Source organism: Ursus maritimus, unplaced genomic scaffold (genome assembly GCF_017311325.1).
Source record: "Ursus maritimus isolate PB19 unplaced genomic scaffold, ASM1731132v1 scaffold_7, whole genome shotgun sequence".
In the NCBI taxonomy this organism is placed as follows: Eukaryota; Metazoa; Chordata; class Mammalia; order Carnivora; family Ursidae; genus Ursus; species Ursus maritimus.
In genome coordinates, this window is record NW_024426885.1 from 14,507,831 (window position 1) to 14,534,614 (window position 26,784).

Consider the following 26,784-nt stretch of genomic DNA (forward strand, 5'->3'; position numbering starts at 1 on the left):
TCTGGGTTTTTGTGCAGTTAGGGTGAGACCACAGCCATTGGCTTTAGTTAAGGGGATTGTTGTCTGTTTTGGAATTGTTTCAGAACAAGGGTTAATTAATAAGTCTCTGTTTGGCAACAGGAACCAGGAGCCAGAACGTTAATTTTCATATTTTTTTGGCCCCCTTCAGAGTCATCTGCAAGGGAAAGCGAGAAATTATTTTTTGCTGTAAGCCCTCCCAGCCTTCAGATTAGAAAAAAAATTAATCTTTCATCTGGAATTTTTTTGTTAAAGAAGCTAACCACTTCCCGTAATTTAGAGACTCAGCTAGCTGGGTCAGTGATGGAAACGAATGGGTGATTTGCATAAGGGGCTAATTTATTATGTCCCCTGGGCCTTTCTTTCATCTCTTTCCATTCTAATTAATGTTCTAAGAGGGTCTATCACCATATCAGAAATTAGGGGTGAAAGCAGCCATTGTTAACCTTTATTCTTATGATTTTTTATCTTCTGTGATCTTTTAACCATTTTCTTTTCATAGCCAAGAATTTACATAGATAGGGCTGGGGAGTGTGTGGAGAGGAGGTTCCAGGGCTGTGCTCTTTTAGGATCTTTATTCCAACAGTAGATTGCTGTAGAAAAATAAAAATGACTCGGGATGGCTCTCCAACCACAGAGGGAGTTGCAAAACACACAGAAACGTACAACCATGGTGCAGAATTGTTTCTAAATTTGAGTCCCCTAAAAACCTATATAAACATGTACATACACACGCAGAGTTTTAGATGTATTCGTGTACCTGCCTGGTCGTGGCTGTGTGTTGATAGTGTGTGCGTGAATGCGGCTATCTGTATTATGAAACATTTCGCCTCAAAAAGATCTTCCTTGACATGTGTTTCAGTTGGTTCTGGCTGTGACAAAGGCAGCTGTGTGTGAGAGAGTGTGACACAGCTGAGGAAAGGCAAGAGAACAAGCAATTTCTTCGAAAATCAATTGCAATTTACTCGTACTAAATTGGCCCAAGGTCCGCCCCGTCCAAGCATTAGCATATGACAGACTTTTAATCATTTGGTCAAATGGCCTATTTTTGGTCAAACCACAGTTCCCTCCGGGATTCTGCCCATCAGTCCCAGAGCCCTGTAATCTTCGGACCTGCCCTCTTTAAAGGGGAGGTAGGGGTGGGGAGAGGAGTACCCCTGGAGAGTCCTGCTGAGTGCCCTGCACTGCCCAGCTTATCCATGGGCATGATTTCATTTTGGTCCCTGGTTACACTAAAAGCTAGGTATTATCTCTGATTTCTGAGGAGGACACCTGGGTTCAGAGAGGTTGAGTAGCTTTCTCAGGGCCACACAGCCGGTGAGTGGAAGAATTCAGATTTGCATCTTGCTCCTGCATCTGTTGGTGCTGCTACGTGATGAACTTTTAAACGCAGACCTGGGATCATTTATGTGGGTCTTAACGTGAAGGTATCTAGTTCCTTGCCTCCCTCCTTAATTCCTAGTTTTTCCTTCTTTGTCTTCCACCTAAAAAAACCCTGTTCGACAAAGGGCCTCTAACGTTGAAATAGAAGCCAGTATCTATTATTTTAATATTTATCCCTGCATTCTGTTGGGTTCTTAATTGACAACCGAAATCCAGAACACGCACGCTATTAAAACCATTCCTGCGGAACTGTAGAAATATTAACCAAAGAAGCAATTTCTGGATTGTATCTTTTTTCATTTCAGTGTGAGATGGAAGGCTTCTAAAGTAGAGCAGAATGCCTAGGGCCATTTTTTGTCATGTTGTCGTATAAATAGCATTACACAGTGGTAAAGAAAGGAATACATAGTTTAGTCCCACTTTAAGGTGACCTAATATGCTATTCATTTGTCTTACACCATGCTGGTACCCCTTTCCTTTACGTCCCTCTGAATGGTCTAAGAAGCACCATGCCGACTATTATTTCTATTACCCTTTGCACATTATCGTTCGGTATACAGTTAATAATGTATGAAAATAAGTATTGATTGCATTCTTTGTCGGAACAGGCCAGCAGGTTTCTTAAAGCCCATGTTTATGAAATGTTTCATTGATCCCTGTTACTATGGGTTTCAAATAAACTCTTGATGAAGAAGATACCAGGAAATCCATGCATTCTGGAGAGCCCTCATTGGAACCACTGTTTTCTTGCACTCTTGAACGTAGCAAGTGGCATTTTGAATGAGAAAAGGAGTGACTGGACTGAAAACTCTAAATATATTCCAATGAGACCTCAAGAGAAATAAAAGTCATAATAATTTCAACAGCTGTAGGAGGTAATGAGCTAAGTGTTTACATGGAATACCTTGTGTCAGCCGTGCTTAATAGTAGGTACTCTTAGCCCCACTGGAGGGATAAGGAAACTGAGATCCAAATAAGAAACTTGTCAAAGGGCACACACCTAAGAGTTGGTTGAGCCACATTCTCATCCGGGAAGTCTGGCCCCAGAATCTGTGCTGTAGCACCCATTTGCAAATATATAACAGGAGAGAGAGTTTTGGGAAAGTTAAGTGCTCAAACTGTATGAAGGATTATCATGCATTTTATACTGAGTGAGATATATGTATACATATATATACATATATATATGTATTATATATGTGTATATATATATATATATGTGTATATATAATACATATACTTGTTTTAGAATAAAGAGAAAAATTGGTCATTTTTGTGGTCTCTGTCAATTTCCAGTATTTCAGTGTGGAATGGCATTTCTGCCAGATTCATTCATCTGGTATTTATCAAGAACTTACTGTGAGTCTAGGGTGAAGCCAAGGGGATTCAGGGGTAAATAGGACCCTCTTTTTTTATTTAGGGATAGGTATAAACAATAAAAATTAATGACACAAAGTGGTAGGTGAATGAGTAGAACTTCACCAGGCTCACATAGAGCCCCCAGGAGAGAAGAACTGACTTGATGGGGTTGTGGGTCAGAGAAGGCTTGCTGAAGGTGACTTGAGGCCAGGTTTTGAAGGATGGATAGGAGTTTGATAAGGAGGGATGGCTGGGGAGGGTATTCTAGGCAGAGGCAACTGCATGGGCAAAGGCATGGAGTGCCCAGGGTGCTGGAAATAAGTCACTTGCTGTGGCTGAAGCCGTAGGTCAAGCAGTGGTGGGAGCAGAGCTGGGCAGAGAGGCAGGGTTGCCACACTCAGGGGCTGGCCTTTGTCTCAGCAGAACCGGAGAAGGATGATGGCTAATTTACCTCGGCATTGCTGCATTTTTAGGCTGAATCCTATGGAATTGCCATTTTTGTAGGCCAGCATGGCAGAAAAGCAGAAATTGCATATGGTTCCACTTAGTATAGTTTTATGTCATGAAAGCATACACAGGACTCTGGATGCTTCTAGACTAGAGTATGACATAGGCATGCTGAGAATGAGTAACCTCTTATCACATGAGGTACCCTCTGGGGAAGTAATAAATGGGGCCTGGAGCACTGGTGCTGTTAGGCTCGGTTCCTGGTGGACTCAGGGCAAGTGTAGGTCAGGTTCAGGCTCTTCTCTCTCAGTCTCATCTTCTTCTTGGAGGGGGGAGAAGACGCTCGAGGCTCCAGAATGCAAAGACCAAGTGCACACAGCTCCCCGTTTAGACGCCAGAGGTGGGCAGAGGAGTCAGGAGTCAGTGAGGCTGCCTGGGCCTCACAGGGTGGTCCTGGGAAGGTGGGTGGGGGCGTGGGGGGAGCAGATGACAGCAGAGCAGACAGGCGCCAGCAGGAGTGAGTGCAGGATGCAGAGCGGTCTGGAGCCAAGTCCTGAAGGGTCTTAATCGTCACGGTAGGAGAGATCGTCACTGCAAATTCTTTCTTAGACGTTGAGTTACCTGACCGGTCAAAGGAGGCCTGTCCTGGTGGGCGGTGGAGATGCGGACAGTCTGGGACCCCTGCGAGGAGAGTCTCCACCCGCCCTTCTGGAGCCTCCCCAGTCCCAACCCCTGTGCTGCCCTCTGTCCTGGGCTCAGGATGGGCTCCTGCTTTTTCCCTTGGGGCAGTGGCTCAGCTCAGGCTGTCCTCTGGCTGGGAGGGATGGCCCTGCCCAGCCTCTTGTGGCCCTTTGGAACCCTGATGGATAGTACCTGTTTGGAGGACTCAACACATGGGCTTGATTTTCATTTGTTTGCTGTATGTCATTTTACTCTTCTGGCTCTCTGGTCCTGTGTGTCACTTGGCTGTTTTCTGCACCAGATCTTCAACTTTCTTCAGAGCCTTTTGCAAGAGAGTGAATAAAAACTCAAAGATTCTAAATGCAGGGAGTTGTCTTAATTGAAAGAGATGCCTGCTCAGCCTGGGGCACACCTGGTGAGGGAAGGACGAGGAAGGAGGGCTGCTGGGACTGCTGCCAGTAATTACCGTGGCTCCCAGAGCTGGATCCGAAGAAGTGACTGAAGCCTCTCTTGTGTCCTTTCTTGAGCCCAGGGTGCGTTTATGACATTGTTTTAGTGCTGTCGTGGGAGCAGGAGCTGGGGGAGATGGTGCTGCCCTTTTTGGCTGCTGCTGATCTCCGGGTAGGAACGCACCCAGAGCCGGGCAGCACTTTCCCACATCACAACTCACCAGGCAAACCGTCTGCCTTCATTCCAGAGACTGGGGCGGGGCTGGGGAGGGGCAGGAGATGACACCCTGGGAAATTATGAAATGCAGAAGAGCGGTGGTAAAGAGCAAAAGTCTGGGGGTTAAGCACACCCAGATTTGAGTTCCACATTCCCAGCACTTACTAGCTGTGGGACCACGGGTAAACAGTTACTTACTCCATTCTAGGTCCTGTATCTGAAAATGGGGATAATAATAGTACCCGATTCATAAGGTTTTTGGAGGTAACACTTAGGAAGAGTGCTCAGAAGTGCTCAGTAAATGGTGGCTGAGTGACTGCCAGTCTCTGCTCTTAATGTGTACACGAACTGAACTCCCTTCTTCCTCCTCTCCCAATTTATTAGCGTGAAGCAGGAATAAGAGATTGAGTGGATGTAGGTTTCTTCTGCTCTGAAAAAAATAAAAGGAAAAAGAGAGGGAGACATCAACAACCATACCTGAAATGAAGATCGCCAATTCAGTGCAGTCCAAAACATGGATTATCTCCTCTAAAATAGCAGGAGTCATGTTCTTGGAGAACTTACTCTATGCCTGGCAGTGTGGCTAGCTACTAGAGAGATGGTAGAGAACCTGAAAGAAAGTTGAGAGCAGAGTAGAGTGCCGTGGAGGGAGGGCGGGGAGGAGAAGAAAAGACGAAGGGAACTCAATGGAGGACAGAAAGCTCTAGAAGGAGGTGCCAGGGACTACTGCAGTGCAGGGATGTGGAGAGTGGATTCCAGGTGAGCCAAGGCACATTGGTGGGAAAAGTAAAGGTGTTCACCCAGCATGAAAAATTTATATTGGCTATGCTAGCCCTGTGTTGAGTGGATGTGAGTGTGGTGAAACCCTAGTGGGTTTTATTATTTTTATTATTATTCTCAAGAATGTTTAAAAAATGTAATGTTTGCAAACAAAGTAGAAACAGTCGAAGCATTGTTTTCTATTAGCGGTATAGGGTTCACTGGCTATGGGTGCTTTTTCATTCTTGTCTTCCAAATTGTAATTTTAAAAGATGAGGCATTTCATATTCAAGAGTTTCTTTTGTCTGAAATAAATTATTCATTTCTACGCAGTTTCAGAAACAATGAACATAATACTTAATGCATCACAATTAAGCAAGCGTAGTTTCGTATAAAATTACGTTCTGTGCATTTTGGTGGCAAACAGAGCAGTGTATCCTATATCTTGTCGACATTTGTTCCTCATAAGCAGAACATAAAGAAGTAGAGACTCAGAAATGCGTTTTCTTTCCTCTCCCAGTGGAGGAGGGTAACTTTAGACCCAAGCAGCCTTGTTTTTGACATTCCACAGCTGTTGGTGGCTACCTCGCTCTGCAGAGAAAGTGAACTTACTGCTTCCATATTGTGCATGGGGTCAGGTGACGGTCAGAATTCTTGAGCAGTGCCCATTCATCCCAGTCCCCTTTGTCTGGGTTTGAGATCTTTCTAGAATTGTCTCGTAGAAGGGCATTTGCTGGGGATTTGCTGGCCTAGATTTGCTGGGGATGACTTCCTTTCATGTTTGGTGGCAACTGCTTTTTGAATGCTGGCTGGTTTATCATGCGTACCTTCACCGAGGATCTGGCTCTTAGAATACCCTTCTTGTGCCAAGGTCTCCTTACAGAAATAGGCATTGCCAGCTAGGGGTGACATCTCCATAGGAAGCCTCTTCAGGCTTGACGCTTTAGCTGTGATGGTCCCCAGGCATGTTTTTGAGAAGCCTCTAACTTGAGTCTCAGCCCTGAGGTCACAGTCAAGGCTAGCAGAGCAGTTGTGAAGACATTAATTGTGAAATGCCTGCTGGCTGCCCAGCAGGAGGATTCGAGATGCCTTCATAGGTTATTGCATTTAATCCTCACAAAAACCCTGAGCGTTGGCCCAGTGTGGGGGGGTGGGGAGGACTAGTCATATTCACATAAGGGGAAATCAAAACTCAGAGAAGTCAAGTGATGTGCCTCAGGCCACACAGCTAGTTGGTGGAAGATGCTGAACAGGCCTCTGATGATACGGGCACTCCTGTGCTCTCGGCTTGCACCTGTGTGTTGGTGCCACACCTTGGAGTATCTGCTGAGTCCCTTGCTTGGACCCATATTTCCTGCATTGGGTTCAGAGGACCCCAGAGCCTGAACTGCCAATTTGAGGAGCTCCTTTTTAGAATATATCCATCCAACTGCCTGCGGGATAGTCCGGTCCCATCAGCATCTTCCAGCCAGCAGTCTGGCAAGTGCCCTATTGAACTTGCCCTTTCTCTTCAACCCGGGGGGTGAGGCAGAGGAATGTTAGCGTCTTAAGGAGGTGTCTTTCTAGAGGGGAGCAGTGCTGTGGTGGAAAGAATGGATTCGGGGTCAGGCCCGGATTTGCATCAGACTTCGTCAGATCATGACGTAGGCAGGTTCTTTAAGTCCGCTGAGCCTCCCTGCCTGATTTGTCTGGTGGAGATAATACTTGCTCTGCAGAGTCACTGTGAGGCTGGGATCTCAGTGGTGGGAGGGTCTAACACGCTGTGCAGGGCCCCCCCAAATGATAGAAGTTCTTATTGAAAAAATGGGAACGTACTCATTGGCCTCCAGACATTTCACTGCACGGAGGGAGGGTGTGCGCGAGCCTGGCCCTTGTGCTGTCCTCCCAGCTTTCTCTCAGACCTTGTGGCTGCTTCTGCAGACCCCTTTGTGCATTTGTAGTTGCACCCCTGAGATGAGCGATCAATAACCGATCGGCTGGTTCCTCTATAATAGAGAGCGGCCCCACCGTGTGGTACCACGCACCAGCTGTGCACCTCCCTTGGTATACTCCGCAGCCCTGCCTTCCGGTTACTGAATTTTCCCCCAACATTCCCACGGCCTCGCAGAGCTGCCGCAGTAGCACTCCGAGCAGGGGGTCAGTCATTGACTTGTTCCTCCACACCCTCGCCCTTAATTAAGAGAAAGTGCAGCGTACGCAGATAGATCTTCCAGAAAGGGCTCTTATGCAGATCCGGCCGGTGCTCAGCTCCTGTTGTGGTGCACTCTGGAGACCTAGGGAAGGAGGGTTATTGTGGGTTCACACGCAGGGTGAGTCTCCTGACTTGAATGCAGAATTTTCCTATTAAGAGCAGAACCAAACAACTTTTTAGATAAGCACTCTGATGTGGGCCAGAAATTCCCGGCAAATATTTACCCTAGATGTAAAACACTAAGTTAGAGGTTGTTTGGAAAACCCTAAAATAGAAAAATTTATACTCAGGGTTTTATATTCGGTACATGGAAAGAAAGAAAGAGAGAAAGAGAGAAAGAGAGAAAGAGAGAAAGAAAGAAAGAAAGAAAGAAAGAAAGGAAAGAAAGAAAGAAAGAAAAGAAAGAAAGAAAAGAAAGAAAAGAAAGAAAGGAGTATGTTGTTTTCCATTTCTTCCGAGCTGCCTTTTATGATACAGAATGATGACAAAGTGGTGTCCTCCCTGGCCTGCCCATTCCTGCGCTGTCCCCCCTGCTCACTCAGCCTTCCTCTGTGTTCTGCTCTCAGACACATACCTCCCCCCGACCCCAGCCACTCTGGTGTTTTTGCTCTGTAAGTCCCGACCATGGACTTGGCCCCATCTCAGCTGGAAGACCTTACGAATCTCCGCATTATGAGCGTGGATGCCGGTGTTGGCAGATTTTCTTCCCCACCAGCTTCCAGGAGTAAAGGGATTCTATAGACGGGTCCTGGGGACTTGAGAAATTCTTGGCATGTGTCAGGTATCTGGGTTTGAGTCTCTGACGTCCCATTAAATAAGTTACTTTCCTTGGCTAGACCCCTCTGTTCCTCTCTGGCAAAGCAGAGTCTACAGGTCATCTCAGTGGTTTGAACCTCCACCTTCACATGTTTTGTGCTGTCATTGTCCTATGGGGGAGGGGTATGGTACTCTGGAAGCTGTTCCCATCCCAGCTGTGTTGGTTGAAAATGGTGGTGCTACAGCTAGATGATTTTCCCCAGGAACTTTCTATTCTGATTTGCCACGTGCCCTCCCATGCTTTGTCAAAGATCTTTGGAGGACTTCAACCAGCCATCAACACAATTTTTAAAGATCAACAAGTTTTAAAATAGTAACAAATATTTACCAAGACAACCTTTTGCTAGGTAGGTCCTGAGGGCAGGGGCACGGACAAGACAGGTGACGCCCCCAAACTCATGAAGTGTACAGTCTTGTGGAGGAGACATAATGAGTTGAAACAAGCCTTTTTGGTTGGCAGTAAGTATTCTGAAGAAGACAGACCATTGTGATAGCAAATAGAGGAAAAAGGGAAAACCCATTACATGGGGAAATCAGGAGGGATTCCTTGAGGAGGTGACTTTGCCCTGAGATCTAAATGCCAAGAACTGACCCTTCTCAGCACTGGCACGAAGGCCTCCAGGTGGGCACAAGGCTGTGTACTCTTCATGAACGGGGACGCCCGGGTGGTGGGACCCTGTGTCTTTTTGTTAGTGACGATCACCTCTTGCTGCTCTGGGCATTGGGGTGAAAGGCCGCCACTGGGTGGGGGGAGGGAACTGTGGCTGGGGGGGAGGGGGAGTTGGTGGTGGGGGCAGTAGGAGGCTTCAGGCCATGGCCTCTGCTTCCGGGGCTCATGTAACTTACACAGAAAAGCACCCACGGCTGCACTACTGCCGCACTCTAGAACTCTGAGCTGTGGAGAAAGCAGCTGTCTGAGGCAGCGACTTGGTGTCTGAGTGTGACCAAAGTGGCTGACTTTGCCCTGTTGCCTTGAAAATGTAATTCTTCGGGGATAGTTCTCTGTTGGTGGCTGTTCTCTATTGATTTGCCTCTTTAAAAAAAAAGACAACGCAGAGGGAAATAATTATAGAATATTGGAGTTGGAAGAGTCTTTTATGACCCCCAAGTCCAGGCCTTGGTTGATGCATGGCTGACAGAACTGGAGGCCGGAATGGTTAAAGGCGGACTGGTACAGGAGCTTCGTCTCAACCCCCTTTCTCTGCCCTTGGTAGACATATGCAGAGTGTCCAAGGAAAACAGGCCTGGAGGATGGGGAGACTTGAAGGCGTGACAGCTTTGTTCCTGCAGGCGTCTGGACTATCCTCAGAAGAGGAATTCTTAAATAATTGGCTCCCTGCCCACTTCTCTGGCCTCATCTTGTCTCATTCTCTTCCAGAAGGCTCAGGGATTCTTCAGCCACTCTGCCTTTTTTCTGCCCTCAAACCCATCCGGCCTGTTCCGTCTCAGAGCCTTTGCTCTTGCTCCCCTCATTGTCAGGAATGTTCTTCTCCTTCGTCTTCACTTGGTTGACTCCTCCTTGTCATTTTCAGCCCGTAGGGCTTCCATAACCACCTAGCTGAATATTCTCCCCCTCCCCATCCTTTATTACATCTCCCTATTTCATTTCTTCATAGGACTTAACCACTATCCAGAATTATTTCGTTGTTTTACTTGTTTGTTCTCTCACTAGAATGTTAAGTTGTATGACAGCAAAGACCTCGCTCATCTGGCTTGTTCACTTCTCTGTCCCCATTCCTAGGAAGCCACCTAGTATACTCCTAATGAACAGTTACTGAATGAGCAAATGAATGAACATGCCGAGTGCAAGTCAGCTAGTATTGGGTGCCCAGCACTTGTGAAATAAGACAGAAGGGTACATAATCATGCTTTTAGACAGCTTGTAGACTTGTTAGATAGTTGCATCTGTTAGGACTCTTTTTTTCTTATGAATGATGGAAAACTTACCTCTTACAAGCTGGCATAATGAAGGGAATTTGTTAGCTCTTGGAATTTATAATATATCCAGAGGTAAGGCAAGTTTCTGGCACTATCACCAAGAACATGACTTCTTGACCTTTGTGTGAAGGTATCATCTTTAGGGTCAAGCGAGTGACATCTTCCAGAAACTCCACATTCCTCCTTCATGGTCACAAAGGGGCCTCAGCATTTCTAAACGTCTCAGCCTCACACATGCCATCCTTGGCCAAGTACTTGGTGATATAATGGTGAACAAAGTCAGATTGGTCCTGCCTTCATGAAACTTGTCGTCTAGCAGGGGAGAGGGACACAAATACATTCCCAGTGTAAACAGAGCTCTCAAGGAGAGGCTGGTGGAGCTATGTAAGAGCCTGTAATAGGGATCAGACATGGTCTGGGTGGGAAAAGTGCTCCAGGCAGGGAGAGGGTGAGGCCGGCTGTGTGAAGAAGCAGGCAGGCAAGAAGACCGGTGTGAGGTGAGAATGAAGAAGTCATCTCGGGCTGGTTAGGACTCTGGGGAGGAGCAGGCCTGCGTCCTTAGCCTACGTGCCTCAGCATCCAAGTGCACCGTGGCAGGAACTGTGGGGCCTGCATGGTTTGCTCAGCCATTGTCGTCATTGTCACATTTGAGGAGGACCAGTGGGTGCCCATCTGAGAAAAACAAGTGCCTGGGGCACAAGTGCTGGCTGACCAGGGATCTAATTCATTTGCTTTTCAAAGACAGCCCCCTTCTTTTAGGCTGGTCCCTCCATCCGCCAGCCTCAGGTGAACTGGGCTCATATTCATACCTGTCCCAGGTACTTCAGAGACTTGTTGGCAGGCTTGCTTGAAATGACACATGACAAGATTCTTTGTGAACTCCAAGTTCAAAACCAAGTTGCTTTTGGGTGTTTGGATTTTCCTTCAACTGTGGGAAGAGATATGGATTCAAGACAGCTTGAAACAATGAGTCCTAGAACTCTGCAGCCAGAAGGAGCTTGAGGGAGCCTTTGGTTAAACTGTGGAAGGTGAGATGTGAATTGTCGAGACTGTCTTCCAGCTGGGGATTTGAGGTCATCTCAAGGTCGGCTACATCTCCTCCTCTGTGTGCAGCGTGTCCCCTTCATGCCCTTTAAGGCTCCAAGGGAAGGAGTAGCTCTTCCTCTTCCTACCTGCTTGGAACACACCTGGCACGTTGTAGGTGAAGCTCAGGTCTAGAGGCTGTGGGTGACTTGGCCCCAGCCTCACAGTGAGAGAAAGGCAGAGCCCTGTGGTCTTCTGGTCTCCAGCTCTGTGGATGCTCCGCTGCTCTCCCCTTCTCTCTTGCCCCACATGGACCACATTCCAGAAAGAGCCTAAGACCATAGATCTATCGGACTCAGCCTGTGGAGCACACCACTGGCTGCCCCGTTTGCCTTGAATGTTTTTAAAAGGAAACTACTGTAGGTAAAGTCGAAGTCTACAAAAGCATCATTGAATACTTCATTAATTCTATAAGTATTTTCTGAGTGTTTTCTTTAAACCAGACATTGTTCTCTGTGTTGAGGAGGTAGTGGGAACACACCACATAGAGGTCCTGCCCACTAGGAGCCTACATTCTGTCTGGGGGGAGATAGATGGTAAAGGAATATGTAATGAAGATGAAGAGAGGAAGGTATTGTCATTTACCTGGGTTAATGATGGTGCCATTTTCTGAGGTAGGGGAGGACCAGGGGTGAGTATTATTTTTGCTTTGGGAGTTGAAGATTTAGACTTCCACTTGGGACATACTAACTTTGAAATGCCTTTTGGTCTTCTGAGCAAATGTCTTCTCTGCCTTTCTGGAACTCAGTCATCATGAAACTTTTGTTCATCCTGTCATATTTTATGCTTTGTCACATATGTATTTCCATGAATAATACTCTACTCTGTATGGGCATTTATGTTAGGTCCTTGCTTTTGAGATTACAAGTAATGCTGCAAGAATATTTTAATTCTGGCCTCTCTGTGCATATGTGGGGGAGTTTATAATTACAAATAGAACTATTGGGTTTTGGGGCCATGCACATCTTTTTGGGTAACATTTTTATTGAGATATAATTCACATATCATTTAAGGAGACACACATTTTCACCTTGTTTTTCAATCCTCCAAAACTAGATTTTTATTTTTAAGTAATGAGTACATTTTCTTTTTTTTTTTTTAAAAGATTCATTTAGTTTTTGAGTGAGAGAGAGAGAGGGAGAGAGAGACAGAGAGAGTGTGAGCTTGAGTGGCAGGTGGGACAGAGGGAGAGAATCTCTGGTAGACTCCCCACTGAGCACAGAGCCCTACATGGGGCTCGATCTCAGGACCCTGAGATCATGACCTGAGCCTAAACCAAGAGTCGGATTCTCAACCAACTGAGCCACTCAGGCACCCCCATAGACTATGTTTTTTAGAACCATTTTAGATCTACAGAAAAATTGAACAGACAGTACAGAGTTCCCATGTATCCTTCCCCCACTCTTTCTCCTATTATCAACATCTTGAATTAGTGTGGAACATTGTTACCATTCATGAGCCAATATTGATGCGTTGTTATTAACTAAAGTCCATATTTTACATTAGCATTCCTCTTTATGTTATGTAGTTGTATGGGTTCTGATAAATGTATAATGTCCTGTATCCACCACTACAGTATCATACAGAATAGTCTTAATGGCTCTAAAAATCACCTCTGCTCCATTTGTTTGTCTCTGCCCTTCTCTGGAGCCTTTGGCAACTACTGATCTTTTTACTGATTTGCTTCCATAGTTTTGCCTTTTCCTGAATGTCATGTGGTCAGAATCATATAGCCTATCAGACTGCCTTCTTTCACTTAGCAATCGCATTTAAGGTTTTTCCATGTCTTTGTGTGACTTGGTAGCTCATTTCATTCTATCACTGAATAATATTCCATTGTCTGGATGTACCACAGCTAGTTTGCGCACTCTCCTCTTGAAGGAGATCTTCCTTCTAACTTCTGTTGCTTTCAATTTTTGGAGATTGTGAATAAATCTGCTGCAAATATTTAGGTTCAATTTTTTGTGTGCATTTAAGTTTTCAACTAATTCAGGTCAATACCTAAGAGTATGATTGGTGGACTATTCTAGGTCTACGTTCAGCTTTGCAAAAGCTGCCAAGCTGTCTTTCAAATTTGTGATCGCAGCAGAACACGTGAGAGTTCCTGTTGCTCTGTACCCTTGTCAGCAGTTGGTATTATCAGGTTTTGGGATTTTAGCCATTTTAATAGAGATATGGTGGTGTCTCGTGGTTGTTTTATTCTAACTTGCAATTCCCTAATGGCATGTGATGTCGAACATCTTTTCATGTGCTCATTTGCTATCCTTGTATCTTCTTTGTGTTCTGATGTCTGTTCAGATTTTTGACTCATTTTAAAACTTGGGTAGTTCGTTTCCTTGTTGTTGAGTGTTAAGAGTCTTCAGTGTATTTTGGGTATATATCCTTTATCAGATATGTGTTTCACTGTGTTTCTTTATGCTTGAAAATGTCTTTATTTAGCTTCATTCTTGAATAATTTACCTGAATATTATAATATTCTAGTTTGGTGATTATTTCCTATCAGCACTTGCACAACATCATTCCACTGCCAGTTGGCATCTGTTGTTGCTGATGCGAAGTCTGTTGTCAGTCTAAGTATTGTTCTTTTGAGCTAGCTTTTTGTTTTTCCTTCTTCATAATAGTTTAGTATTTTCCTGATGTTTTTTGTTCACTGATTTTACTGATATTTAATATGGTTTCATTTTTTAAAATTTCTCCTGTTTGGTATGAGGTATGATTTTTTTCTTTTTCTCTGTCTGGATACTTGTGTCTTTGTTTAGTTCTGGAAAATTCAGTGATTCTTCTAATACTTCTCTATTCTCTCAAATTCTCTTCCACTTGAACTTCTATGAGACAGAGCTCTTATTCTTTCCTCCATATCTAAGAACTTTGGATTCTCAGTTTCCATTTCTGTATTTCTCTGAGGTCCACTCTGAGTCAGGCCTTCAGTTCTGCCTTCCTAGTATTTAATTCTCTCTTTGGGGTTTTGGTGAACCCAGCTGTTGAGTTATTTATTTCAACAGCTATATATTTTTGTTTTAGAATTCACGTATATATGAATAACAGTATATATATGAATATGAATATTTATGTTTTAATGTTGTTCTTTAATGTTTTTAATCTTGTTCTTTCCTATGAGTTGTATTTTGTGCTTTCTATTTCTTCTATCTCACTGAACATATTAACATGTTTTTTTAAAGTCTCCTTTCTGACCAACTTCTTATCTTTTCTTCCCATTTTTTGCCCCTGCAGACTCTATCATGACTGCTTACTTCGTTGTATTTTTTTTTTTAAAGATTTTATCTGTTCATTTGAGAGAGAGAGAAAGAGAGCATGGGTTGGGGGTAAGGGCAGAGGGAGAAGGATAAGCAGACTCCAGGCTGAGCAGGAAGCCCAGTGTGGGGCTTGATCCTAGGACCTCAGGATCATGACTTGAGCCAAAGGCAGATGCTTAACCAGCTGAGCCACTCAGGTGCCCCTTGTTTTATGTTTTAATATTTCAACTATAAGTTCGTCTTCAGTGACAGTGGCTTTCCCTGGGAGTCCCACATAAGTTCTTGAAGGCAGCGTAGCTCAGTGTACACCAGCAGGCTTAAGTTCGGGAAGCCTGTTTTGGAAATCTGACTAAAATCAGAGATTATACCTTTTATTTATTTATTTAGTGATTTTTTAAAAAAAATATTTATTTATTTGACAGAGAGAGCACCAGGAGGGGGAGCAGCAGGCAGAGGGAGAGGGAGAAGCAGACTCCCTGCTGAGCTGAGTTTTTTTTTTCCCTCTTTACACTCATTTTTATTAAACAAACAAGTCTGGTAGTGGAACTTTTTAAATTTAATGCATAAAAATATAAATATAAGTCCCTTTATTAGAGAAATTGTACATATTGGTGAATTTGGTCAATGATCACATCTATGGGTTAATTGTTTAAAAATCAGAACAATAATTAGGATAGATTCTATGTTCTCTTTGTTATATTGTAAAATGTCTTGTATAGTCATCTATTGTTGGAATGACAGCTTGTACAAACTTCAAGAAAATTAGAAGATAAATATGAACACCAGTTCTCCCCCTCCTTCGGCAACAGTCTCAATGATTTTCTTCATCACCTCAGTATGCCTGCGTGGGTGAACTGAACGCATAGGAGGCAGTGGGAGATGAGGGTGATTTTCAATGTTTACTGTTTTCTTCACATGATCTTTGCTGATGTCTTCATACATGTGTTCAACTGTTAAAGGTTGCCTTTGCTCATCATAGCTGTACAACCATAGTCATGGTTTCCGGTAATATTTATCATAAGTGCTATAAAGGTCATAAGTTCTTGTTTGCAAAATAGCATCTTCACCTTCAGCATCAGTTTTAGCTTGACAAGCTTCTACTATTTTCCTTGTGTCTAGGGTAGCCTCATCTGTTTCCAACAATCCTCTTTCTTCATATTCTTCCATATCTGCAACTTCTCCTTCATCTTCTTCTTCCTCCTCCTCCTCACATATTGCTGAGCAATCTTGAAGTTTTATACTGTCCTTGCTTTCCAATGTAATCTCCTTCACTGCTTCAGTTATTCCTGCAATTCCTGTGTTATGATAAGTATCTACCCATCCCCCATCACCATCATCTTCTTCAGTGATAGCTTCCAGTTCATCTGAATATTCCATCTGTTTGCACCGCTTGTAGCATGGCACATTTTTGGTGACCAAAAATTGTTTGCCTGTTGGTAGGTATGCCTTCACTTTCAGTTCTTCCCCTGTAGTGCATTGCCAGGTTGGACAGTGGCAGACTTAAGTGATCTCCAGCTGCCACAAACTCTTCTGGGGTGATAACACCTGTTTCCTTTCTGGGACCATGACCTGAGCTGAAGGCAGACCCTTAACTGACTAAGCCACCCAGGTGCCCTGAGATCATTCCTTTTAAATTCCACTAAGTCACTTAAGCAGGTAATAATAATTTGTCCCTCCAAAGCTAATCCATATACAATAAAACATGGCCTTAAAATTATCCTACTTTGCTTCTTTCATTATTTGAGGAGAGGAGGTATCCATGAAAATAGAGTTTTAAATGATAAAGAAGCCCTTTAAAAATTGCCCCCTTTTTGCTTCAGAAACCACATGTAACACCAGAGTCTTGAAGTAATCTATATTTGTTTGGCTGGGCCTTACAGATTTCATGGATTATGGGCCAGTTTTAAGTGAATTCCTTGGCTTGAGATCCACACATCATGGGAAGAACATCCTTAGGAATCCACAGTCTTACAAAATTCAAGCTTCTTTCTGTGTCTTGTCCCCAGGGAGTGAGCAGAGATACTCTGGGCCTGTTTTCAAATCTGAACCTTCCGGGCCACTGGTTTCATGCAGGGAGGTCTTTGAGAGTTTCCTGGCCAAAAACCTGTGACCGTGGTGGTATTCCCTCATGTCCCTGTCACAGTGGTTCTCAAGATGGGCTACGCGTTGGAATCACCAGGCAACTCAAGTGTCTTGATGCCTGGACCCCACCCGCACCCCTAGAGATTTTTGAAAGCCCCCAGATGATTCAAAATGTGCAGCCCAACTTGAGAATCATTGCCTTGTAAGCATATGCCCAGTTCCCCAGTTTTGTCTTACTTTCATTTTGTTGTTGTTGTTGTTTTTATATTACAATTAGCATTTTCTGTCTTTTCTGTTTTTTGGGGGGTTGAGTGGTGGTGGTGGGGGGAGTGTATTAGCTCAGGTTGCCATATGGACCATAAACAAGAGGCACCAAATTTTAACCAGCATGCTTAGATAAAAGGATGCAGACAGAAGGTTTCAAGAGGCCTCTGTGGCTTATTGAATTCTTCCTGCAATTTTTAATTTCTCTGCAAAAGATAACTTTTTCTGGCACCCGCCCTCCTTCATTTCTTTCAGCGTGTGTGCTTATCACATATCTTTAATTAAAATGAATTTATAGTTTGGGGCTGAATTTGAGTTAATGGCATTCTCTGCCTCTCCTTTGTGATACAAATATTTGAACATATTCTGTAGTCGGAGAATATATTACAAAGTAAGTTAAATTTAGGGGGCATACATGTAGGAGATTTTAAATGTCACTTAAGAAATGATGGACATTGTGTTTTTGGGGGGGTTGGATAAAGTAGATTGTTTAAAAAATCAAGGCAAGAAGTGATATTTAGAAGGGTAGTAGTTTTTCTAGCTGACTTAAGGAAATACATTTGATTTAAATGTGATTTGTGAAGTGGAAAGAGGGCATTTTTTGAAGGGTTCTTTGTTATTACAAACTCTGTTTTTGTGGATACTTTCTCTCCCCAAATAATGGAAGGATTGAAGCACAGCAGTTTTAAGGACGTGTTTTATTGTAGATGGATTGGTTTTTTTGAGGACAAATTGTCATTATTTGCTTAAGTGACTTTTTATAGGGGGTGGGGTTTAAAAGGAATAATTTCTGTTTATAGTCAAATTTTCAAAACAGGTTTTTGAAACAGCAGACTTGACTGTGGTCTGTGCTGAGCTACATCTGCACGTAATTGTGACCATAGACACTTGTGTCCCTGAGTACGTCCATCTGCAAATAATTGCACTTTGAATTGCCAATGCACAGGATGGGTTTTAGGCTATGTGTAAATAAGAACAGTGGGGAGATGAAGCAATTATCTGGATAATTCAAGCCAAAAACCAAGAATTCCCCATGTTATATCTCCAATTTTTGGGATATTTCAGTTGAGGGGATGTTTTGATTGAAATCATCTGAGTAATTGCCATAGTTTTCCACTTCACTTTGTATGTGTAAACACAGCTGTTGTATGATTGACATTCTTTTTTTTTTTAAAGTCTGCCTTTTGGAAATCACCATTTTTCAAGATCAAAACTCTTGCTCAGGGATTGTGTAGTTGAACCCACTTTTCAGATCCTTAGAAATGACCTGCGGCCTCCAGTGAAAATGGCTGGGTAACAAGTTGATTTTCCTAATCCTTGTGTTGAAGAACCTTGTTTCTGGATCTAGTGATATTTCTAGGTAGCCTCAAAAAAAGTAGACAATAATCTAGCTAATGCTACGAAATCCTGCACATAAAAAAAGCTTGTCTTCACCTGTATCCAGTGAGCACAGATAGCATGGCCAACACTTCCGTGTTTAGAAAAATATCCAATTTGACCATCCTCTCGGTTCCAGATGGTACCTGCATCTGACGAGTCTCCATTTACTGCCAATGTGGACTCTCAGCCAATGCATTTTAATTCCATCCCCAAACTCATCTGCGTCATGTGGCAATATGTATTAATACCCATTGAGCTGCCGCTTGGATCAGCTGAGGATGCGAATCTGGTAAAGGGAGACAATGCAGAGACACTCAGCTGGGAGGCCTCTGAGACCTTCTGAGACTCTGCATTTTTGCATCTGAATGAAGGCAGTGTAAGAACTGAGAAATCGTGTGGTTGAGATTTGTTTTGACAGGTTTGGTTCTCCAAGGCCTCTGTCTGTTTTCTCGGTCTCTTCCAGGCAATTTGAAATGCTCACAAGATAGTTGGACGAAAACATGGGGACCGTAATCCTCTTGGTGACAGGTTCTTGGAAACATGTGAATTGGTTTTCTCCCCCTGTTGTTGGTTTTAGAAGTTCTTTAAGTTCTTCTGGCAAAAGACACTCTGTCACTTCAGTATCCCAGAGTATTGTTTCGCAAAACCACACATGTTTTTGAAATCCAATGTTGTTATGAAATTATAAATTATCCATTATGTGAAAGTAGGTGCATCTTAAGTAAGGACTTGTTTCTGAGGACTGAGAACCATTTTATTTATCTATGAATCACTTTAGCACAGAGACTGAGAGCGTAGGGTCTAGAGCAGATGGTCACGTGTCAGATCCCAACTCCATAAATCATAGCTGGATAAATCATAACCTCTCTTAAGCCTCAATTTTATCATCTGTAAAATGGGATGATCTTAATTTTATCTGTCTTACAGGATTGTCTTGAAGATTAAAAGCTTGGTGTCATCCCTGGCATAGAGTGAGCACTCTGTCTTTTAGCTGGTATTCATTTATTCCTTTCACTCTGTAGTCGTTTGTGGGCAATGCCAGGTTGCAGAGATGCGTGATTTTGTCTGTCTTCATCGGCAAGCAGCTCGGGGGCTAACGGGTTGGAAAAGCAGGTGAAAGTTACCTGTGCCGCACTGTGGTGACTGGAGGGCAGATAGACATACCCTTTCTAGTTGTTTCCCCGCTCTTTGAGGACATTCTTTGTGCTCTGCACGAGTAATGCTATCTGGTGGCTGTGAAGGACAAAAGTTTAAAGTGAGTCATTCCCTCTTCAAGTGCTTTGATTTTTGAGAGATGGTAGGACCTGACCTAGTGAAGAGAAATGCATCTCTAGAAAATGTCTCTTTGTGAATTTGGTTTTGTTACTGTTTATAAGAAAGAAAATGGTCATTTGATGCCAAGAAGCCACTCTAAATTTCTGCGGTGTGGGGACATGAGTGGGGCACCATCCGAGCCCTGAACATGGGAAGCAAGGTTGAAGTGGAGTAAGGAGCCTGGTGTTGGGTGGGAGTGTCACCACCCAGCAATGGAGTGGCACAGTCGCCTGTCCTGTCACGGTCACAGCGACGGGAGTAAAAGGCGGGCGCATTAGGTCAGCCTGTGGCACAACAGTGAGGGCTTTGTCCTGAAGACTTAAGATTATGGCAGCTGCTTCCTAAAACTCAAAAGTCACTTGGATTTTCTTGGTGGCTTGATGAGCCAGATACGGAATTTTAAAATGGGATGTCTTCCCGTTTTTTTAACACACTGCAGAGAAATCAGACGCACACCTGCTGTAGATGTCCTTTGCCCCCGTATGAAGTGCTGTGATTTCCTGGACCTCACCAAGCTCTAAGGGACACGTTGGTTGTGACCTTTTAGTCTGATGACCCCCTACTCATGTAATGAGGAGCCACGCCACCAGGGCTCTATTCTGCAACACTTTCAAAATTGCTTTCATTTTTTTTTTTTTTTGCTGAAATTTAACTCTTCCAAAATTTTGTTAAATTCTGGGCGACTTGGTTGTCAGTTTAAGGTTTTGTTTTCGTTGCTAGATTAAAACAATATCGCAAGTATAAATTATCTTTTAATGAAGACTAGTAACCTTCTTTTGTCGAAGAGGATACTTGTCTATCACAAGATAGATAATCATTTTAGTGATCACTGTGGCATGGGAAACTACTTTTTAAAAAGAATTTCATTCTAAATGTATGACAAGACTAAATTAGTATTTAGGAAGCACTGAAAAGAATTCATTGTTAAATTACATTTTTATCTTACATCCTATCTGGCTTTCTTTCTTTAATTGAATGTTATTATTTTGGACCTCATAATATTTGCTGTGGGTAAAATAACAATAACTCATTAGATTCACTGCCTCTGCATGAGATCAATAACAAAATTTCCATTATTTATTTTCCCAAAAGACCTTTAGACACTGCACTTCCAGCATGTTATAAAGGAAAGGGATTTTATAATGATTTACTTTAAAAAGATTTTCACCTCTGATATATATCCAGCAAAGCCCCGCTAGAATTGCACTGTGATAATAATAATTATAAAACAAAAATGTCAAGAAATTGTTCCATCGTGATCTGCATTTTGACTATACATGAAACCCGAGAAAAGCAAGGCATGCAGAGCGTAACAGTGTTTAGACCCTGGCTTTGTTTGAACAAAATTTATTAACTGGATGTGTTAGGAAGAACGTAAATATAAACATTTTTAGTGGAAACCCACAAATAAAGACGAACATGTTTGTTCATTGATTGGCTAGCTGACTTCTCTCTCTTTCTGGACATCTTGGTAAAATAAATTTTCCTGTTTGCTTCTAATATAGTTGGACATGGCTCATGATACTCCTGCTTTGAGATTTCTCTTCCACAGGTTTCAGTATGAACCCAGTAAGGAAAAATGAAAAACAAAACACAGAAGCTTTCAAAGTTTCTCACTTTAGGGGAATTGCGAATGCTAATCCTATATAGCTAATAAACTAGTCTTCAACGCAGGCAAAATTTATAGATTTTTTTTTTCTGGTATTGCAGCCTTTAAAAGGAATGGTCATTTGTTTTGCATGTCAATAGTTTAAAATTAAATGTGGAGGAAGAGATTTAAATATTCTGTTTCAGAAAAATCTGTAATCTTCCATAGATTTTAGATTAAATGGATTAGATTAGAATAATTGCAGAGGACATTATTCCTTCATTGAGCAGATTACAACCAATTAAGTTGTAATTCGGAGCCCTTGTTAAATAAATATCCCTTATCATCAAACACGACAGCAAAGTGTCAGAGAAAAGACAAGTGTGAGTTTCCCCGATGCAGTCATTCACTTTCCAGAAATTGCACATGGACACGGAATATATTCAGAGAATGCAGACAGGGAATGGTGTATGTCACATCCTGGGTAATTTGAAGTCTGGGCCTTCTGAAGGCAGCTGTTCGTATCTTTTGAGGGACTGGAAGGCTGAGTGCAGATGGCAAAGTTTGCGATGTGCTTCCAACACTTACAAGTCAGAAAAAGTAAACCATTCAGACACCTTGTGAGGTCACATGGAGGTTACCTTTTAGGCCAGTATTCCCCGAGGCCTGGGATGTTGAAAGACACAGCTCTCCTGTTGTCAAATGCTGCACCATCCCGGCAGCTGCTCCCGAAAGAGCCTGCGAAGAAATCAGCTGTGTTTGAACGCACTTAATATTGTATATAATTCCGGTGTTAAATTTATTGGAAGGCTGAGACGAATGTAAAACACAGTGTAAAAACGAGGCTACATGTGTCAGCTTTCTGGCACATTTGGAAGGAGCTGAAGGGTTTCAGGATGTCTGCACCGTAGAGGAGAGCCGGCTGTGCAGTCCTGGAGTGAGGTGGGGACGTGGGCCATCTCCTCGGCAGTGACGTCCACATGTGTCCCTGTGATGCCCGGGGAGCTAGGCACAGATGTTGTTGGTCCCCAGGAACACTTTCCCCTCTCCCTGTGCCCTTGCGGAGCAGACCCTGGGGGCTTTTGGCCCGCGGAGGTGACACTTGTATCCATTCTAGCATGTCCTTTACCCAGGACCGGAGCGAGATTAAATAATGTGTGGGGATCAGGCAGGACCCTGTCTTTGCAGGAGTTTTTGCAGGACCCAGGAACAGCTGAAAAAGTCTGTGTCCTGCCATTCTGCTAATACCTAGGAGTGGGGGTGTGTGGCTGCCGCTACCTGGAGAGTGAAGAGGAAGGGCTGGGGAAGAAGTGAAGGGTGTAGGAGAGGGAGCAGAATCATTCCGCTTGCTGTTGTTTTGTGCTCTTGTTTTGTTGGTTCATTCGACTTTTGCCAAGTGTTTATGGCGTGTCTGCTGCACACCTGGTGTTTTCTGGGCAACAAATCCAAGTTGCTTAAGAGTTTAGGCTTTGAGGGGCCCCTGGGTGGCCCCGTTGGGTTGAGCGCCCAACTCTTGATTTCCACGCAGGTCATGATCTCAGGGTTGTGAGCTGGAGCCTCGCATCAGGCTCCACCCTGGGTGTGAGTCCTGCTTAAGATTCTGTCTTTCTCCCTTTCCCTCTGCCCCTGCGCCCCGCCTGCTCACGTGGGCACTCACTCTCTCTAAAAAAAAAAAGAAGGGGGGGTTAGGCTTGAATCTAACCAACTTCTGCTGAAGTGCTTCCTCTGCCGCTTACCAGCTGTGTGACTTTGGACAAGTCACTCAGCCTCTCTGAGCCTCAGTTTTTCTCATCTGTAAAATGTAATAATGGAAACTTTCATGTGTCCATCAGTAGAAGTGTGGTGAAATATTTTATGGTCCAGCCACAGAGTGGAAGACCGTATAGCTATAAAGAAGTACGAGATGGCTTTCTACGACAAGACCTCCAAGATCGGTAAAAACTTCAAAGTGCAGAGCAACTTGTATAATATGATACCTTTCATGTAGAACATGAGGCTTCTACAAACAAACTTTGGATGGATAGATAAGACACAGTAATAGTGATATGTGAGGAGGGTATGGGAACTTGGCATATGGGGGTTGGAAGTGGGAAGCAGACTTCACTGTATATCCTTTTTTTGATATTTTTGAACCACATATTACCACTTATGAAATAATAACAGCACAGCTTTGTAAGTTTGTTGTGAGGGTTAAATGAGATAATCTACTTATCTCAATGCCTGGGTCAAAATAAGCATTCAGGTTATGTTTTCATTGACATTATTAGTGTTGAAACAAAGTTGCACATAAGAAGTAAACTTTCCTGTTTAGTGGAGAATACAGATAATCACAGGATATGACCAATGTGCTGGTGGGGGGTGGGGGAGAATGTTCCGGAAGCATGGATGAGGTTTTGGGGGAAGACAAGAGCCTCACAGATGTGGTGACCGGACTGCACCTTCATTTTCCTCCTTCATCTCCTTTCTTGATTAAATAAGTATGTTATTTAATTCTAACAGTTACCTATTTCCTCATATGGGATACACATAGTGTATGTTTCATTTGTATATATATTTGGGGATTTATTCAATAGTTTTCATCAGTGACTGCTTTTAATCATCTTTTTTTCCTCTGGGTCTGTTTTTCCTAAATCACCTGCTTCCTGAAAATCGGGAACCATATTAATTTAGCTTGTTTTCTTCATAGTAATTTGTTCATACTTGGTAATTTTTATAAATATGAAACAGTATGCACTTTTTCTCCATCTGAGAAGATACTGGCAGCCTTCTTTGTGGGAATGGATGGGAAATTTTCCACCCCAGGCCCCTTTCTCTGCTGAAAGGGACTTGTTGTTCCCAGTTCTGTGGTTCCTGGCAAAGCACCCAAAATTGTTTGGACCAGGCATGGGAGGGAGTGCCTGCCCCATTATTGTAGGGCAGGTCCCTTCTGGGGATCTTGGGCAGGGGTGGTTATCCCAGGAGGGCACTAGGGGGCGCCCACGTTCATGGCGTGCAGGTTAAGTGCCTGTAACAAACGCCAAAGCGTTTGAAGATCCTGACCAGCACAGAGGTGATCTTCATTGCCCCCTTCACTGGACTCCACCTCCGTCACTGTCCTGAAGGGCAGTGACAAAGCTCACAGAAGTAGTGTCCTAGCATAGGCTGCCATAATAAAAAACCATAGACTGGGTGGATAAACCAACAGAATTTATTTCTCCCCGTTCTGGAGGTTGGGGAATTCACCATCGTGGTGCCAGCAAGGTAGATTCCACCCTGAATCTTCTCCTCTGGGTTTGTAGGTGGCTGTCATCTAGCTGGGTCCTCACATGACTTCTCTGTGCCGCTCAGGTAGAAAAGAGAGAAAGCAAGCTCTTTGGTGTTTTTTCTAAGAGCACCAATCCCATCATGAGGGGGGGAACTTCACTTAAACCTAATCACCTCCCAAAGACCTCACCTCCAGATACCATCACACTGGGGAGAGGGCATCAACATAATGAATTTGGGGAGGACATAAACATTCAGTCCTTGACAAGTGGGATGGCCGTTTGTAGGTTTGGGGGAGGGAAAGTTGCTGGCGCTGAATGATGGTGGACTCCACCCTCTCACCAGCTTGCCGCAGCCACAGGCCAGATGTGCCCTCCGTTCACATTAGGGCTTCATGTGTTGGGGGTTGGTCGTGAGAGGGGTGGGCAGGAAGTTTCTCAGTGCTCACAGGTGCAGTGACCTTTTGTACAGGACTTCAACAAGATGTTAGGATATCTAATCAGATGTTGTCAGTGCCACTTTACTCATTGTTAGGGAGAATATATACACTCTGAGACTCATTTCATATTAAAAGAAACCGTGGATCAGAAGAAGAAGCTTTAATTTAACAGCCTAGGGAAACTCTGGCTTATCATACATTTTCAGATAAGCTGCAGTGACCATTTAGCTGCATGCTTCTTGCCTTTGGCTGGCCCTGGTAAACCAGCTCCAAGAGGATGGTTTGGTTTGCTTGCCTGCTGAGAGCGGTGCAGATGTCCCTGATTCCTGGGTCTGGAGAGTGAATATTGAGATTTTCCGAGTGTTATTCTGCACCACCCCAGGGCTCCACCTTGGGGCCCTGAGTAATACAGTTTTCGTAAGTGTGGAGTGTTTTGCATTAAAGAATGTTTGTATAGATGAGGAGGGACATCAAGAGGCCAAATGCATTGCCCAAAGCCAATGAATGATCTCGTGGAGGGCGTGACTAGGTTTACAGAGCCACATCCATGAGGAGTTTGGTAAATTGGAGCCAAATGGATGGACCTCCCTTGAGTGAGGTCTCTTTTGCCATGTATTTTAAGTTTAACCAAACTCTGAGGATTCAGAAACATCCATCCCGAGGTGAAAAAGGCTGGCTAAATTTTAGAATGGTAGCCCCTACTTCTGCGTACCAGTTGGAGCTGATTTCTTCTCTATGCTTGTCCCTTTATTTCACTAGATTCCCAAGATGCTGTCCAGTTAAAAGTAGTTTTGACCCTAGCCAGATGAGAACTGAATGGGTTCCCATAGCGAGAAGTTCTTCCCAGCACTTTAAAGGCTTTACTGGATAGGGAAACTAAGGTAACCTGGTTGTAGGCATTTTCCTCAAAGGTAACCAAGAAAAAAAATGGCAGTAGGATAATCAGAGCTGTGTTCTGGTTTAGCAAAAAAAGACTGCATTCATTCATTAGGGTCGTAAATATAAGTACAGTTTTACCTTCTCCCATAGAGTAGGGAGATTTAAAATGCTCATTCAACCCAGGGACTGAGGAGGAAGACAAAAGGAGTCATATCCAAAAATGAATTGATCTGCAGCTGCCCCTTCCCATCCTCCGTGCCAGGGAACATTGATTATAGTAAATGACAGCCTCTTCCCCAAAGCCATGTTCGGTGAGGTCTAAGGAAAATAATTCTTTTATTCCCCTTTTATGTAAGATGGGCCTTTATACATAATTTGTGTCGGGGAAAAATGAAAAGTCAAGTGTATTTGTTAGAAGAAGCCAGGCAAAGTACAGCTGACCCTTGAACAACACAGGTTTAAACTGCGCAGGTCTAATTATATGTGAATTTTTTTCCCGTACCGTTCAGTACCACACATGTATTTGCTCTTCCTTAACGATTTTCTTTTCTTTGGCTTACTTTATTATAGAATACAGTATGTAATACATATAAGATACAAAATATGTGTTAACCAACTGTTTATGTTACCAGTTAAGGCTTCCAGTAAACTATTAGGAGTTGAGTTTTGGAGGAGTCAAAAGTTAAATGCAGATTATCGACTGTGTAGGGTGGGCGCCCCTAACCCCCATGTCGTTCAAGGGTCAACTGTATTTAGATGGTTCAGTTTTCAAAGAGGAGCCAGTTGGGCAGGACAGATGCCTTTAAAGGAGGAAGTTGCTGATAGATTGGGGGCAGCTGATAGGTCATGGCTCTGGTGAGTTGGTGAAGGACACCAGGTGACCAAGAGGAGCAGGAAGGCTGTGCCTCCAGAGAGCTTCTGATTTAACGGGGCAGAGTGGGGACAGTGTCACTGGAGAGGATGGGTGTGTGTACCAAGGAGTTTGTGGGCTGGACCAGGC

General features: G+C 43.6%; 1 protein-coding gene and 1 pseudogene across 2 annotated transcripts in view; one reads left to right on the forward strand and one right to left on the reverse strand.

The window, feature by feature from the left end:
- Positions 1-26,784, forward strand: part of GFRA1 (GDNF family receptor alpha 1) — a 203,262-nt gene that overhangs the window by 11,070 nt on the left and 165,408 nt on the right. The gene's annotated exons all lie outside the window — the stretch shown is intronic.
- LOC103657473 lies at positions 15,107-22,335 on the reverse strand (annotated as a pseudogene).